We start from the raw sequence: 10,000 nt of genomic DNA, 5'->3' as shown, positions 1-10,000 counted from the left end.
GGTCAGAGTACAGCCCAAGTGGAGCACTTGCGTCGGACTAGGGAGGCTGTGCCGGGCCCCCTGGAGGTCTAAAGGATGACCAGTAGTTGTGGTTCTCGCCCCGGGCCGTGGGTCTGAGTATGGCCCAAGTGGGACACTTGTGTCGGACTAGGGAGGCTCTGCCGTGCCCCCTTGAGGTCTAAAGGATGACCAGTAGTTGTGGTTCTCGCCCCGGGACTTGGGTCATAGTATAGCCCAAGTGGGACACTTGTGTCGGACTAGGGAGGCTCTGCCGTGCCCCCTTGAGGTCTAAAGGATGACCATGAGGTCAAAAGGATGACCAGTAGTTGTGGTTCTCGCCCCGGGACTTGGGTCAGAGTATGGCCCAAGTGGTGCACTTGTGTCGGTCTAGGGAGGCTGTGCCGGTCCCCCTGGAGGTCTAAAGGATGACCAGTAGTTGTGGTTCTCGCCCCGGGACTTGGGTCAGAGTATAGCCCAAGTGGAGCACTTGTGTCGGACTAGGGAGGCTGTGCCGGGCCCCCTGGAGGTCTAAAGGATGACCAGTAGTTGTGGTTCTCACCCCGGGTCGTGGGTCCGAGTCTGGCCCGAGTAGAGCACTTTGGTCGGCTACCGGGGGGTGTGCCGTGCCCCCTGGAGGTCTAAAGGATGACCAGTAGTTGTGGTTCTCGCCCCGGGACTTGGGTCAGAGTATAGCCCAAGTGGAGCACTTGTGTCGGCCTAGGGAGGCTGTGCCGGGCCCCCTGGAGATCTAAAGGATGACCATGAGGTCAAAAGGATGACCAGTAGTTGTGGTTCTCGCCCCGGGACTTGGGTCAGAGTATAGCCCAAGTGGAGCACTTGTGTCGGCCTAGGGAGGCTGTGCCGGGCCCCCTGGAGGTCTAAAGGATGACCAGTAGTTGTGGTTCTCGCACCGGGACTTGGGTCAGAGTACAGCCCAAGTGGAGCACTTGTGTCGGTCTAGGGAGGCTGTGCCGGGCCCCCTGGAGGTCTAAAGGATGACCATGAGGTCAAAAGGATGACCAGTAGTTGTGGTTCTCGCCCCGGGACTTGGGTCAGAGTATAGCCCAAGTGGAGCACTTGTGTCGGACTAGGGAGGCTGTGCCGTGCCCCCTGGAGGTCTAAAGGATGACCAGTAGTTGTGGTTCTCGCCCCGGGACTTGGGTCAGAGTATAGCCCAAGTGGAGCACTTGTGTCGGCCTAGGGAGGCTGTGCCGGGCCCCCTGGAGGTCTAAAGGATGACCATGAGGTCAAAAGGATGACCAGTAGTTGTGGTTCTCGCCCCGGGACTTGGGTCAGAGTATAGCCCAAGTGGAGCACTTGTGTCGGACTAGGGAGGCTGTGCCGTGCCCCCTGGAGGTCTAAAGGATGACCAGTAGTTGTGGTTCTCGCCCCGGGACTTGGGTCAGAGTATAGCCCAAGTGGAGCACTTGTGTCGGACTAGGGAGGCTGTGCCGTGCCCCCTGGAGGTCTAAAGGATGACCAGTAGTTGTGGTTCTCGCCCCGGGACTTGGGTCATAGTATAGCCCAAGTGGAGCACTTGGGTCGGACTAGGGAGGCTGTGTCGTGCCCCCTGGAGGTCTAAAGGATGACCAGTAGTTGTGGTTCTCGCCCCGGGACTTGGGTCAGAGAATAGCCCAAGTGGGACACTTGTGTCGGACTAGGGAGGCTCTGCCGTGCCCCCTGGAGGTCTAAAGGATGACCAGTAGTTGTGGTTCTCGCCCCGGGACTTGGGTCAGAGTATAGCCCAAGTGGAGCACTTGTGTCGGACTAGGGAGGCTGTGCCGTGCCCCCTGGAGGTCTAAAGGATGACCATTAGTTGTGGTTCTCGCCCCGGGACTTGGGTCAGAGTACAGCCCAAGTGGAGCACTTGCGTCGGACTAGGGAGGCTGTGCCGGGCCCCCTGGAGGTCTAAAGGATGACCAGTAGTTGTGGTTCTCGCCCCGGGCCGTGGGTCTGAGTATGGCCCAAGTGGGACACTTGTGTCGGACTAGGGAGGCTCTGCCGTGCCCCCTTGAGGTCTAAAGGATGACCAGTAGTTGTGGTTCTCGCCCCGGGACTTGGGTCATAGTATAGCCCAAGTGGGACACTTGTGTCGGACTAGGGAGGCTCTGCCGTGCCCCCTTGAGGTCTAAAGGATGACCATGAGGTCAAAAGGATGACCAGTAGTTGTGGTTCTCGCCCCGGGACTTGGGTCAGAGTATGGCCCAAGTGGTGCACTTGTGTCGGTCTAGGGAGGCTGTGCCGGTCCCCCTGGAGGTCTAAAGGATGACCAGTAGTTGTGGTTCTCGCCCCGGGACTTGGGTCAGAGTATAGCCCAAGTGGAGCACTTGTGTCGGACTAGGGAGGCTGTGCCGGGCCCCCTGGAGGTCTAAAGGATGACCAGTAGTTGTGGTTCTCACCCCGGGTCGTGGGTCCGAGTCTGGCCCGAGTAGAGCACTTTGGTCGGCTACCGGGGGGTGTGCCGTGCCCCCTGGAGGTCTAAAGGATGACCAGTAGTTGTGGTTCTCGCCCCGGGACTTGGGTCAGAGTATAGCCCAAGTGGAGCACTTGTGTCGGCCTAGGGAGGCTGTGCCGGGCCCCCTGGAGATCTAAAGGATGACCATGAGGTCAAAAGGATGACCAGTAGTTGTGGTTCTCGCCCCGGGACTTGGGTCAGAGTATAGCCCAAGTGGAGCACTTGTGTCGGCCTAGGGAGGCTGTGCCGGGCCCCCTGGAGGTCTAAAGGATGACCAGTAGTTGTGGTTCTCGCACCGGGACTTGGGTCAGAGTACAGCCCAAGTGGAGCACTTGTGTCGGTCTAGGGAGGCTGTGCCGGGCCCCCTGGAGGTCTAAAGGATGACCAGTAGTTGTGGTTCTCGCCCCGGGCCGTGGGTCTGAGTATGGCCCAAGTGGGGCACTTGCGTCGGACTGGGGAGGCTCTGCCGCGCCCCCTGGAGGTCAAAAGGATGACCAGTAGTTGTGGTTCTCACCCCGGGTCGTGGGTCCGAGTCTGGCCCGAGTAGAGCACTTTGGTCGGCTACCGGGGGGTGTGCCGTGCCCCCTGGAGCCATGGGAGTGAGCTCCAGCAGACTGGTATTTTTCGGAGAACCAGGCCCACACTCCTCAGACTTTGTGCCCAGGGACAGGCCACCAAAATCGGCCGCGGCTCGTGCACTTTGCCCCTGCGTTTCTCCCAGAACCAGAGCCGGAAAAATCCCAAAATTGATGCCCAGAGATAGTCGACTCTGCCTGGAATAGATTGCCACCCAAACCCGCCAACTCACGCTGGTTTTCCGATGGCCTCACCTACTAACCCGAGCATGGTCATCGCTCGCACCTTCCAAAACCTCCAGGGGCGCAGGCACTTTTCATTTACTGGCCATAAGGCCGACCGCCTTAAGCGTTAAGCGATAAGCGAAAGGCTTAGTTTGGACTTAGTTTTTGGAGCGACGAGGTCGCCGTTTTGTCAATTCTGAACCGATTTTCACGCGGTTTTCGACTGCCTGCGCCTGGGGAGCCGCCCAGAAGCCCCAGGCAGTGTTCTGGGTGGACTTCCGGACCGGTCCGGACCCGGTACCGGCCGGGGGAACCGCACCACGCCTCTCGGGCGTTTCTACACCGATTTTCGCGGGGTTTTCGACTGCATAGACGGGGCCACCTGCTGCAGGGCCCGAGGGAGGGCCTTACTGAGCTGGGTCCGACGCAGGGCCCGGTTCCTGGAGCCCGCTGGGGGGGGGGGGGGGTTCTCTAAGGCTCACGGCGGGCTGCTGAGGGGCCGGATCGGATGCAGACAGGCGCTCCTCTGCCCAGGTCTTTGCTCCCCTGCCCCACTAGGAATGGAAGACACACTGCCAACAGCTTCTGGAGGGTGATGGGCCCTGCTGCAGACCAGGTCCGACCCAGGTTTCAGCTATCCCACCCCGCAGGGACTTAAAGACACACTGCCATCAGCTTCTGGAGGCTGCTGAGCTCTACTATAGAGCAGGTCCGACCCAGGTTTCAGCTCCTGCAGCCCACTAGGACTTAAACACACACTGCCATCAGCGTCTGGATGGTGATGGGCCCTGCTGCAGACCAGGTCCGACCCAGGTTTCAGCTATCCCACCCCGCAGGGACTTAAAGACACACTGCCATCAGCTTCTGGAGGCTGCTGAGCTCTACTATAGAGCAGGTCCGACCCAGGTTTCAGCTCCTGCAGCCCACTAGGACTTAAACACACACTGCCATCAGCGTCTGGATGGTGATGGGCCCTGCTGCAGACCAGGTCCGACCCAGGTATCAGCTCCTGCACCCCGCAGGGAATTGAAGACACACTGCCATCAGCTTCTGGAGGCTGCTGAGCTCTGCTATAGACCAGGTCCGACCCAGGTTTCAGCTCCTGCACCCCGCAGGGAACTAAACACACACTGCCATCTGCAACTGGAGGCTGCTGAGCCCTGCTGCAGACCAGGTCCGACCCAGGTTATGGCTCTCCCACCCACCTGGGACTTAAACACACACAGCCATCAGCTTCTGGATGGTGATGGGCCCTGCTGCAGACCAGGTCCGACCCAGGTTTCAGCTCCTCAACCCCGCAGGGACTTAAACCCACACCGCCATCAGCTTCTGGAGGGTGATGGGCCCTGCTGCGGGCCAGGTCCGACCCAGGTTTCAGCTCTCCCACCCCGCAGGGACTTAAACACACACAGCCATCAGCTTCTGGGGGCTGCTGAGCCCTGCTGCAGACCAGGTCCGACCCAGGTTTCAGCTCTCCCACCCCGCAGGGTCTTTAACACACACACTGCCATCAGCTGCTGGAGGCTGCTGAGCTCCGCTATAGACCAGGTCCGACCCAGGTTTCTGCTCCTGCACCCCGCAGGGAATGAAAGACACACTGCCATCAGCTTCTGGAGGCTGCTGAGCCCTGCTGCAGACCAGGTCCGACCCAGGTATCGGCTCTCCAACCAGGCAGAGACTTAAACACACACACACACACACACACTGCCATCAGCTTCTGGGGGCTGCTGAGCTCTGCTGTAGACCGGGTCCGACCCAGGTTTCTGCTCCTCCACCCCGCAGGGACTTAAACACACACTGCCACCAGCTTCTGGAGGGTGATGGGCCCTGCTTTAGACCAGGTCTGACCCGGGATATAGCTCTCCCACCCCGCAGGGACTTAAACACTCACTGCCATCAGCTGCTGGAGGCTGCCGAGCTCTGCTGCAGACCAGGTCCCACCCAGGTTTCTGCTCCTGCACCCCGCAGGGACTTAAACACACACTGCCACCAGCTTCTGGAGGGTGATGGGCCCTGCTGTGGACCAGGTCCGACCCGGATATCAGCTCTCCCACCAGGCAGGGACTTAAACACACACTGCAATCAGCTGCTGGAGGCTGCTGAGCTCTACTATAGACCAGGTCCGACCCAGGTTTCAGCTCTCCCACCAGGCAGTGACTTAAAGACACACTGCCATCAGCTGCTGGAGGCTGCTGAGCTCTTCTATAGACCAGGTCCGACCCAGGTTTCAGCTCTCACACCAGGCAGGGACTTAAACACACACTGCCATCAGCTGCTGGAGGCTGCTGAGCTCTGCTATAGACCAGGTCCGACCCAGGTTTCAGCTCTCCCACCAGGCAGGGACTTAAAGACACACTGCCATCAGCTGCTGGAGGCTGCCGAGCCCTGCTGCAGACCATGTCCGACCCAGGTTTCAGCTCTCCCACCAGGCAGGGACTTAGAGGCACGCTGCCATCAGCTTCTGGAGGCTGCTGAGCTCTGCCATAGACCAGGTCCGACCGAGGTTTCAGCTCTCCCACCCCGCAGGGACTTAAACACACACTGCCATCAGCTGCTGGAGGCTGCTGAGCTCTGCTATAGACCAGGTCCGACCCGGGATATAGCTCTCCCACCCCGCAGGGACTTAAACACACACTGCCATCAGCTGCTGGAGGCTGCTGAGCTCTTCTATAGACCAGGTCCGACCCAGGTTTCAGCTCTCCCACCCCGCAGGGACTTGAACACACACTGCCATCAGCTTCTGGAGGCTGCTGAGCTCTGCTATAGACCAGGTCCGACCCAGGTTTCTGCTCCTCCACCCCGCAGGGAATTAAAGACACACTGCCATCAGCTTCTGGATGGTGATGGGCCCTGCTGCAGACCAAGTCCGACCCGGGTTACAGCTCTCCCACCAGGCAGGGAATTAAACACACACTGCCATCAGCTGCTGGAGGCTGCTGAGCTCCGCTATAGACCAGGTCCGACCCGGGTTCCTGCTCCTGCACCCCGCAGGGACCAAAACACACACACTGCCATCAGCTTCTGGAGGCTGCTGAGCTCTTCTATAGACCAGGTCCGACCCAGGTTTCAGCTCTCCCACCAGGCAGGGACTTAAACACACACTGCCATCACCTTCTGCTGGCTGCTGAGCTCTGCTGCAGACCAGGTCCGACCCAGGTTTCAGCTCCTGCACCCCGCAGGGAACTAAACACACACTGCCGTCACCTTCTGCTGGCTGCTGAGCCCTGCTGCAGACCAGGTCCGACCCAGGTTTCAGCTCCTGCACCCCGCAGTGGATTAAAGACACACTGCCATCAGGTTCTGGAGGCTGCTGAGCTCTGCTGCAGACCAGGTCCGACCCAGGTTATGGCTCTCCCACCCCGCAGGGACTTAAACACACACCGCCGTCAGCTTCTGGATGGTGATGGGCCCTGCTGCAGACCAGGTCCGACCCACGTTTCAGCTCTCCCACCCCGCAGGGGATGAAACACACACTGCCATCAGCTTCTGGAGGCTGCTGAGCTCTGCTAAAGACCAGGTCCGACCCAGCTTTCAGCTCTCCCACCAGGCAGGGAGTTAAAGACACACTGTCATCGGCTTCTGGAGGGTGCTGAGCCCTGCTGCACACCAAGTCTGACCCAGGTTTCAGCTCATCCACCCCGCAGGGACCTAAACACACACTGCCATCAGCTTCTGAGTGGTAATGGGCCCTGCTGCAGACCAGGTCCGACCCAGGTTTCAGCTCCTCCACCCCGCCATCACCAGCTGGAGGCTGGCTGCTGCTCCTGCACCCTGCCATCAGCTGCTGGAGGCTTCTGTTCCTCCACCCCGCCATCAGCAGCTGGAGGCTGGCTGCTGGAGGCTGGCTGCTGCTCCTCCACCCCGCCATCACCAGCTGGAGGCTGGTTGCAGCTCCTGCACCCCGCCATCAGCTGCTGGAGGCTGCCTGCAGCCCCTGCACCCCGCCATCAGCTGCTGGAGGCTGGCTGCAGCTCCTGCACACCGCCATCAGCTGCTGGAGGCTGCCTGCAGCTCCTGCACCCCGCCATCAGCTGCTGGAGGCTGGCTGCTGCTCCTGCACCCCGCCAGCAGCTGCTGGAGGCTGGCTGCTGCTCCTCCACCCAACCATCAGCTGCTGGACGCTGGCTGCTGCTCCTGCACCCCGCCATCAGCTGCTGGAGGCTGGCTGCTGCTCCTCCACCACCCAACCATCAGCTGCTGGACGCTGGCTGCAGCTCCTCCACCCCGCCATCAGCTGCTGGTGGCTGGCTGCAGCTCCTTCACCCCGCCATCAGCTGCTGGTGGCTGGCTGCAGCTCCTTCACCCCGCCATCACCAGCTGGAGGCTGGCTGCTGCTCCTGCACCCCGCCATCAGCTGCTGGAGGCTGCCTGCAGCTCCTGCGCCCCGCCATCAGCTGCTGGAGGCTGGCTGCTGCTCCTGCACCCTGCCATCAGCTGTTCGAGGCTGGCTGCAGCTCCTCCACCCCACCATCACCAGCTGGAGGCTGGTTGCAGCTCCTGCACCCCGTCATCAGCAGCTGGAGGCTGCCTGCTGCTCCTGCACCCCGCCATCAGCTGCTGGAGGCTGCCTGCAGCTCCTGCACCCCGCCATCATTTGCTGGAGGCTGGCTGCAGCTCCTGCAACCCGCCATCAGCTGCTGGAGGCTGGCTGCTGCTCCTCCACCCCACCATGACCTGCTGGAGGCTGGCTGCAGCTCCTTCACACCGCCATCAGCTGATGGATGCTGGCTGAACGCTGGAGGCTGGCTGCTGCTCCCACACACCGCCATCAGCTCCTGGAGGCTGGCTGGCTGCTGGAGGCTGTCTGCTGCTGCTCCTCCACCCCGCCATCACCAGCTGGAGGCTGGCTGCTGGAGGCTGGCTGCAGCTCCTGCACCCCACCATCAGCTGCTGGAGGCTGGCTTCTGCTCCTCCACCCCGCCATCAGCTGCTGGGGGCTGGCTGCTGGAGGCTGGCTGCAGCTCCTCCACCCCGCCATCACCAGCTGGAGGCTGGTTGCAGCTCCTGCACCCCGCCATCAGCTGCTGGAGGCTGCCTGCTGCTCCTGCACCCCGCCATCAGCTGCTGGAGGCTGCCTGCACCTCCTGCACCCCGCCATCAGCTGCTGGAGGCTGGCTTCTGCTCCTCCACCCCGCCATCAGCTGATGGAGGCTGCCTGCTTCTCCACCCCGCCATCACTAGCTGGAGGCTGGCTGCTGGAGGCTGGCTGCAGCTCCTCCACCCCGCCATCAGCTGCTGGAGGCTGCCTGCAGCTCCTGCACCCCGCCATCACCAGCTGGAGGCTGGCTTCTGCTCCTCCACCCCGCCATCAGCTGATGGAGGCTGCCTGCTTCTCCACCCCGCCATCACTAGCTGGAGGCTGGCTGCTGGAGGCTGGCTGCAGCTCCTCCACCCCGCCATCAGCTGCTGGAGGCTGGCTGCTGCTCCTGCACCCCGCCATCAGCTGCTGGAGGCTGGCTGCTGCTCCTCCACCCAACCATCAGCTGCTGGACGCTGGCTGCAGCTCCTCCACCCCACCATCAGCTGCTGGACGCTGGCTGCAGCTCCTCCACCCCGCCATCAGCTGCTGGAGGCTGCCTGCAGCTCCTGCACCCCGCCATCAGCTGCTGGAGGCTGCCTGCAGCTCCTGCACCCCGCCATCACCAGCTGGAGGCTGGCTTCTGCTCCTCCACCCCGCCATCAGCTGATGGAGGCTGCCTGCTTCTCCACCCCGCCATCACTAGCTGGAGGCTGGCTGCTGGAGGCTGGCTGCTGCTCCTCCACCCAACCATCAGCTGCTGGACGCTGGCTGCAGCTCCTCCACCCCACCATCAGCTGCTGGACGCTGGCTGCAGCTCCTGCACCCCGCCATCAGCTGCTGGAGGCTGGCTTCTGCTCCTCCACCCCGCCATCAGCTGCTGGAGGCTGCCTGCTGCTCCTGCACCCCGCCATCAGCTGCTGGAGGCTGGCTGCTGCTCCTGCACCCCGCCATCAGCTGCTGGAGGCTGGCTGCTGGAGGCTGGCTGCAGCTCCTCCACCCCACCATCAGCTGCTGGACGCTGGCTGCAGCTCCTCCACCCCACCATCAGCTGCTGGACGCTGGCTGCAGCTCCTGCACCCCGCCATCAGCTGCTGGAGGCTGGCTTCTGCTCCTCCACCCCGCCATCAGCTGACGGAGGCTGCCTGCTTCTCCACCCCGCCATCACTAGCTGGAGGCTGGCTGCTGGAGGCTGGCTGCAGCTCCTCCACCCCACCATCAGCTGCTGGACGCTGGCTGCAGCTCCTGCACCCCGCCATCAGCTGCTGGAGGCTGGCTTCTGCTCCTCCACCCCGCCATCAGCTGACGGAGGCTGCCTGCTTCTCCACCCCGCCATCACTAGCTGGAGGCTGGCTGCTGGAGGCTGGCTGCAGCTCCTCCACCCCGCCATCAGCTGCTGGAGGCTGGCTGCTGCTCCTGCACCCCGCCATCAGCTGCTGGACGCTGGCTGCAGCTCCTCCACCCCGCCATCACCAGCTGGAGGCTGCCTGCTGCTCTTCCACCCCGCCATCAGCTGATGGACGCTGGCTGCAGCTCCTCCACCCCGCCATCAGCTGCTGGAGGCTGGCTGGCCGCTGGAGGCTGGCTGCTGCTCCCACACACCGCCATCAGCTGCTGGAGGCTGGCTGGCTGCTGGAGGCTGGCTGCTGCTGCTCCTCCTCCCCGCCATCACCAGCTGGAGGCTGGCTGCTGCTCCTACACCCCGCCATCAGCTGATGGAGGCTGCCT

The sequence above is a fragment of the Nothobranchius furzeri genome, unplaced genomic scaffold (assembly GCF_043380555.1).
Source record: "Nothobranchius furzeri strain GRZ-AD unplaced genomic scaffold, NfurGRZ-RIMD1 Scf183, whole genome shotgun sequence".
Classification (NCBI taxonomy): domain Eukaryota; kingdom Metazoa; phylum Chordata; class Actinopteri; order Cyprinodontiformes; family Nothobranchiidae; genus Nothobranchius; species Nothobranchius furzeri.
The sequence above is the reverse complement of the archived record's forward strand: the minus strand, read 5'-3'. Positions refer to the sequence as shown.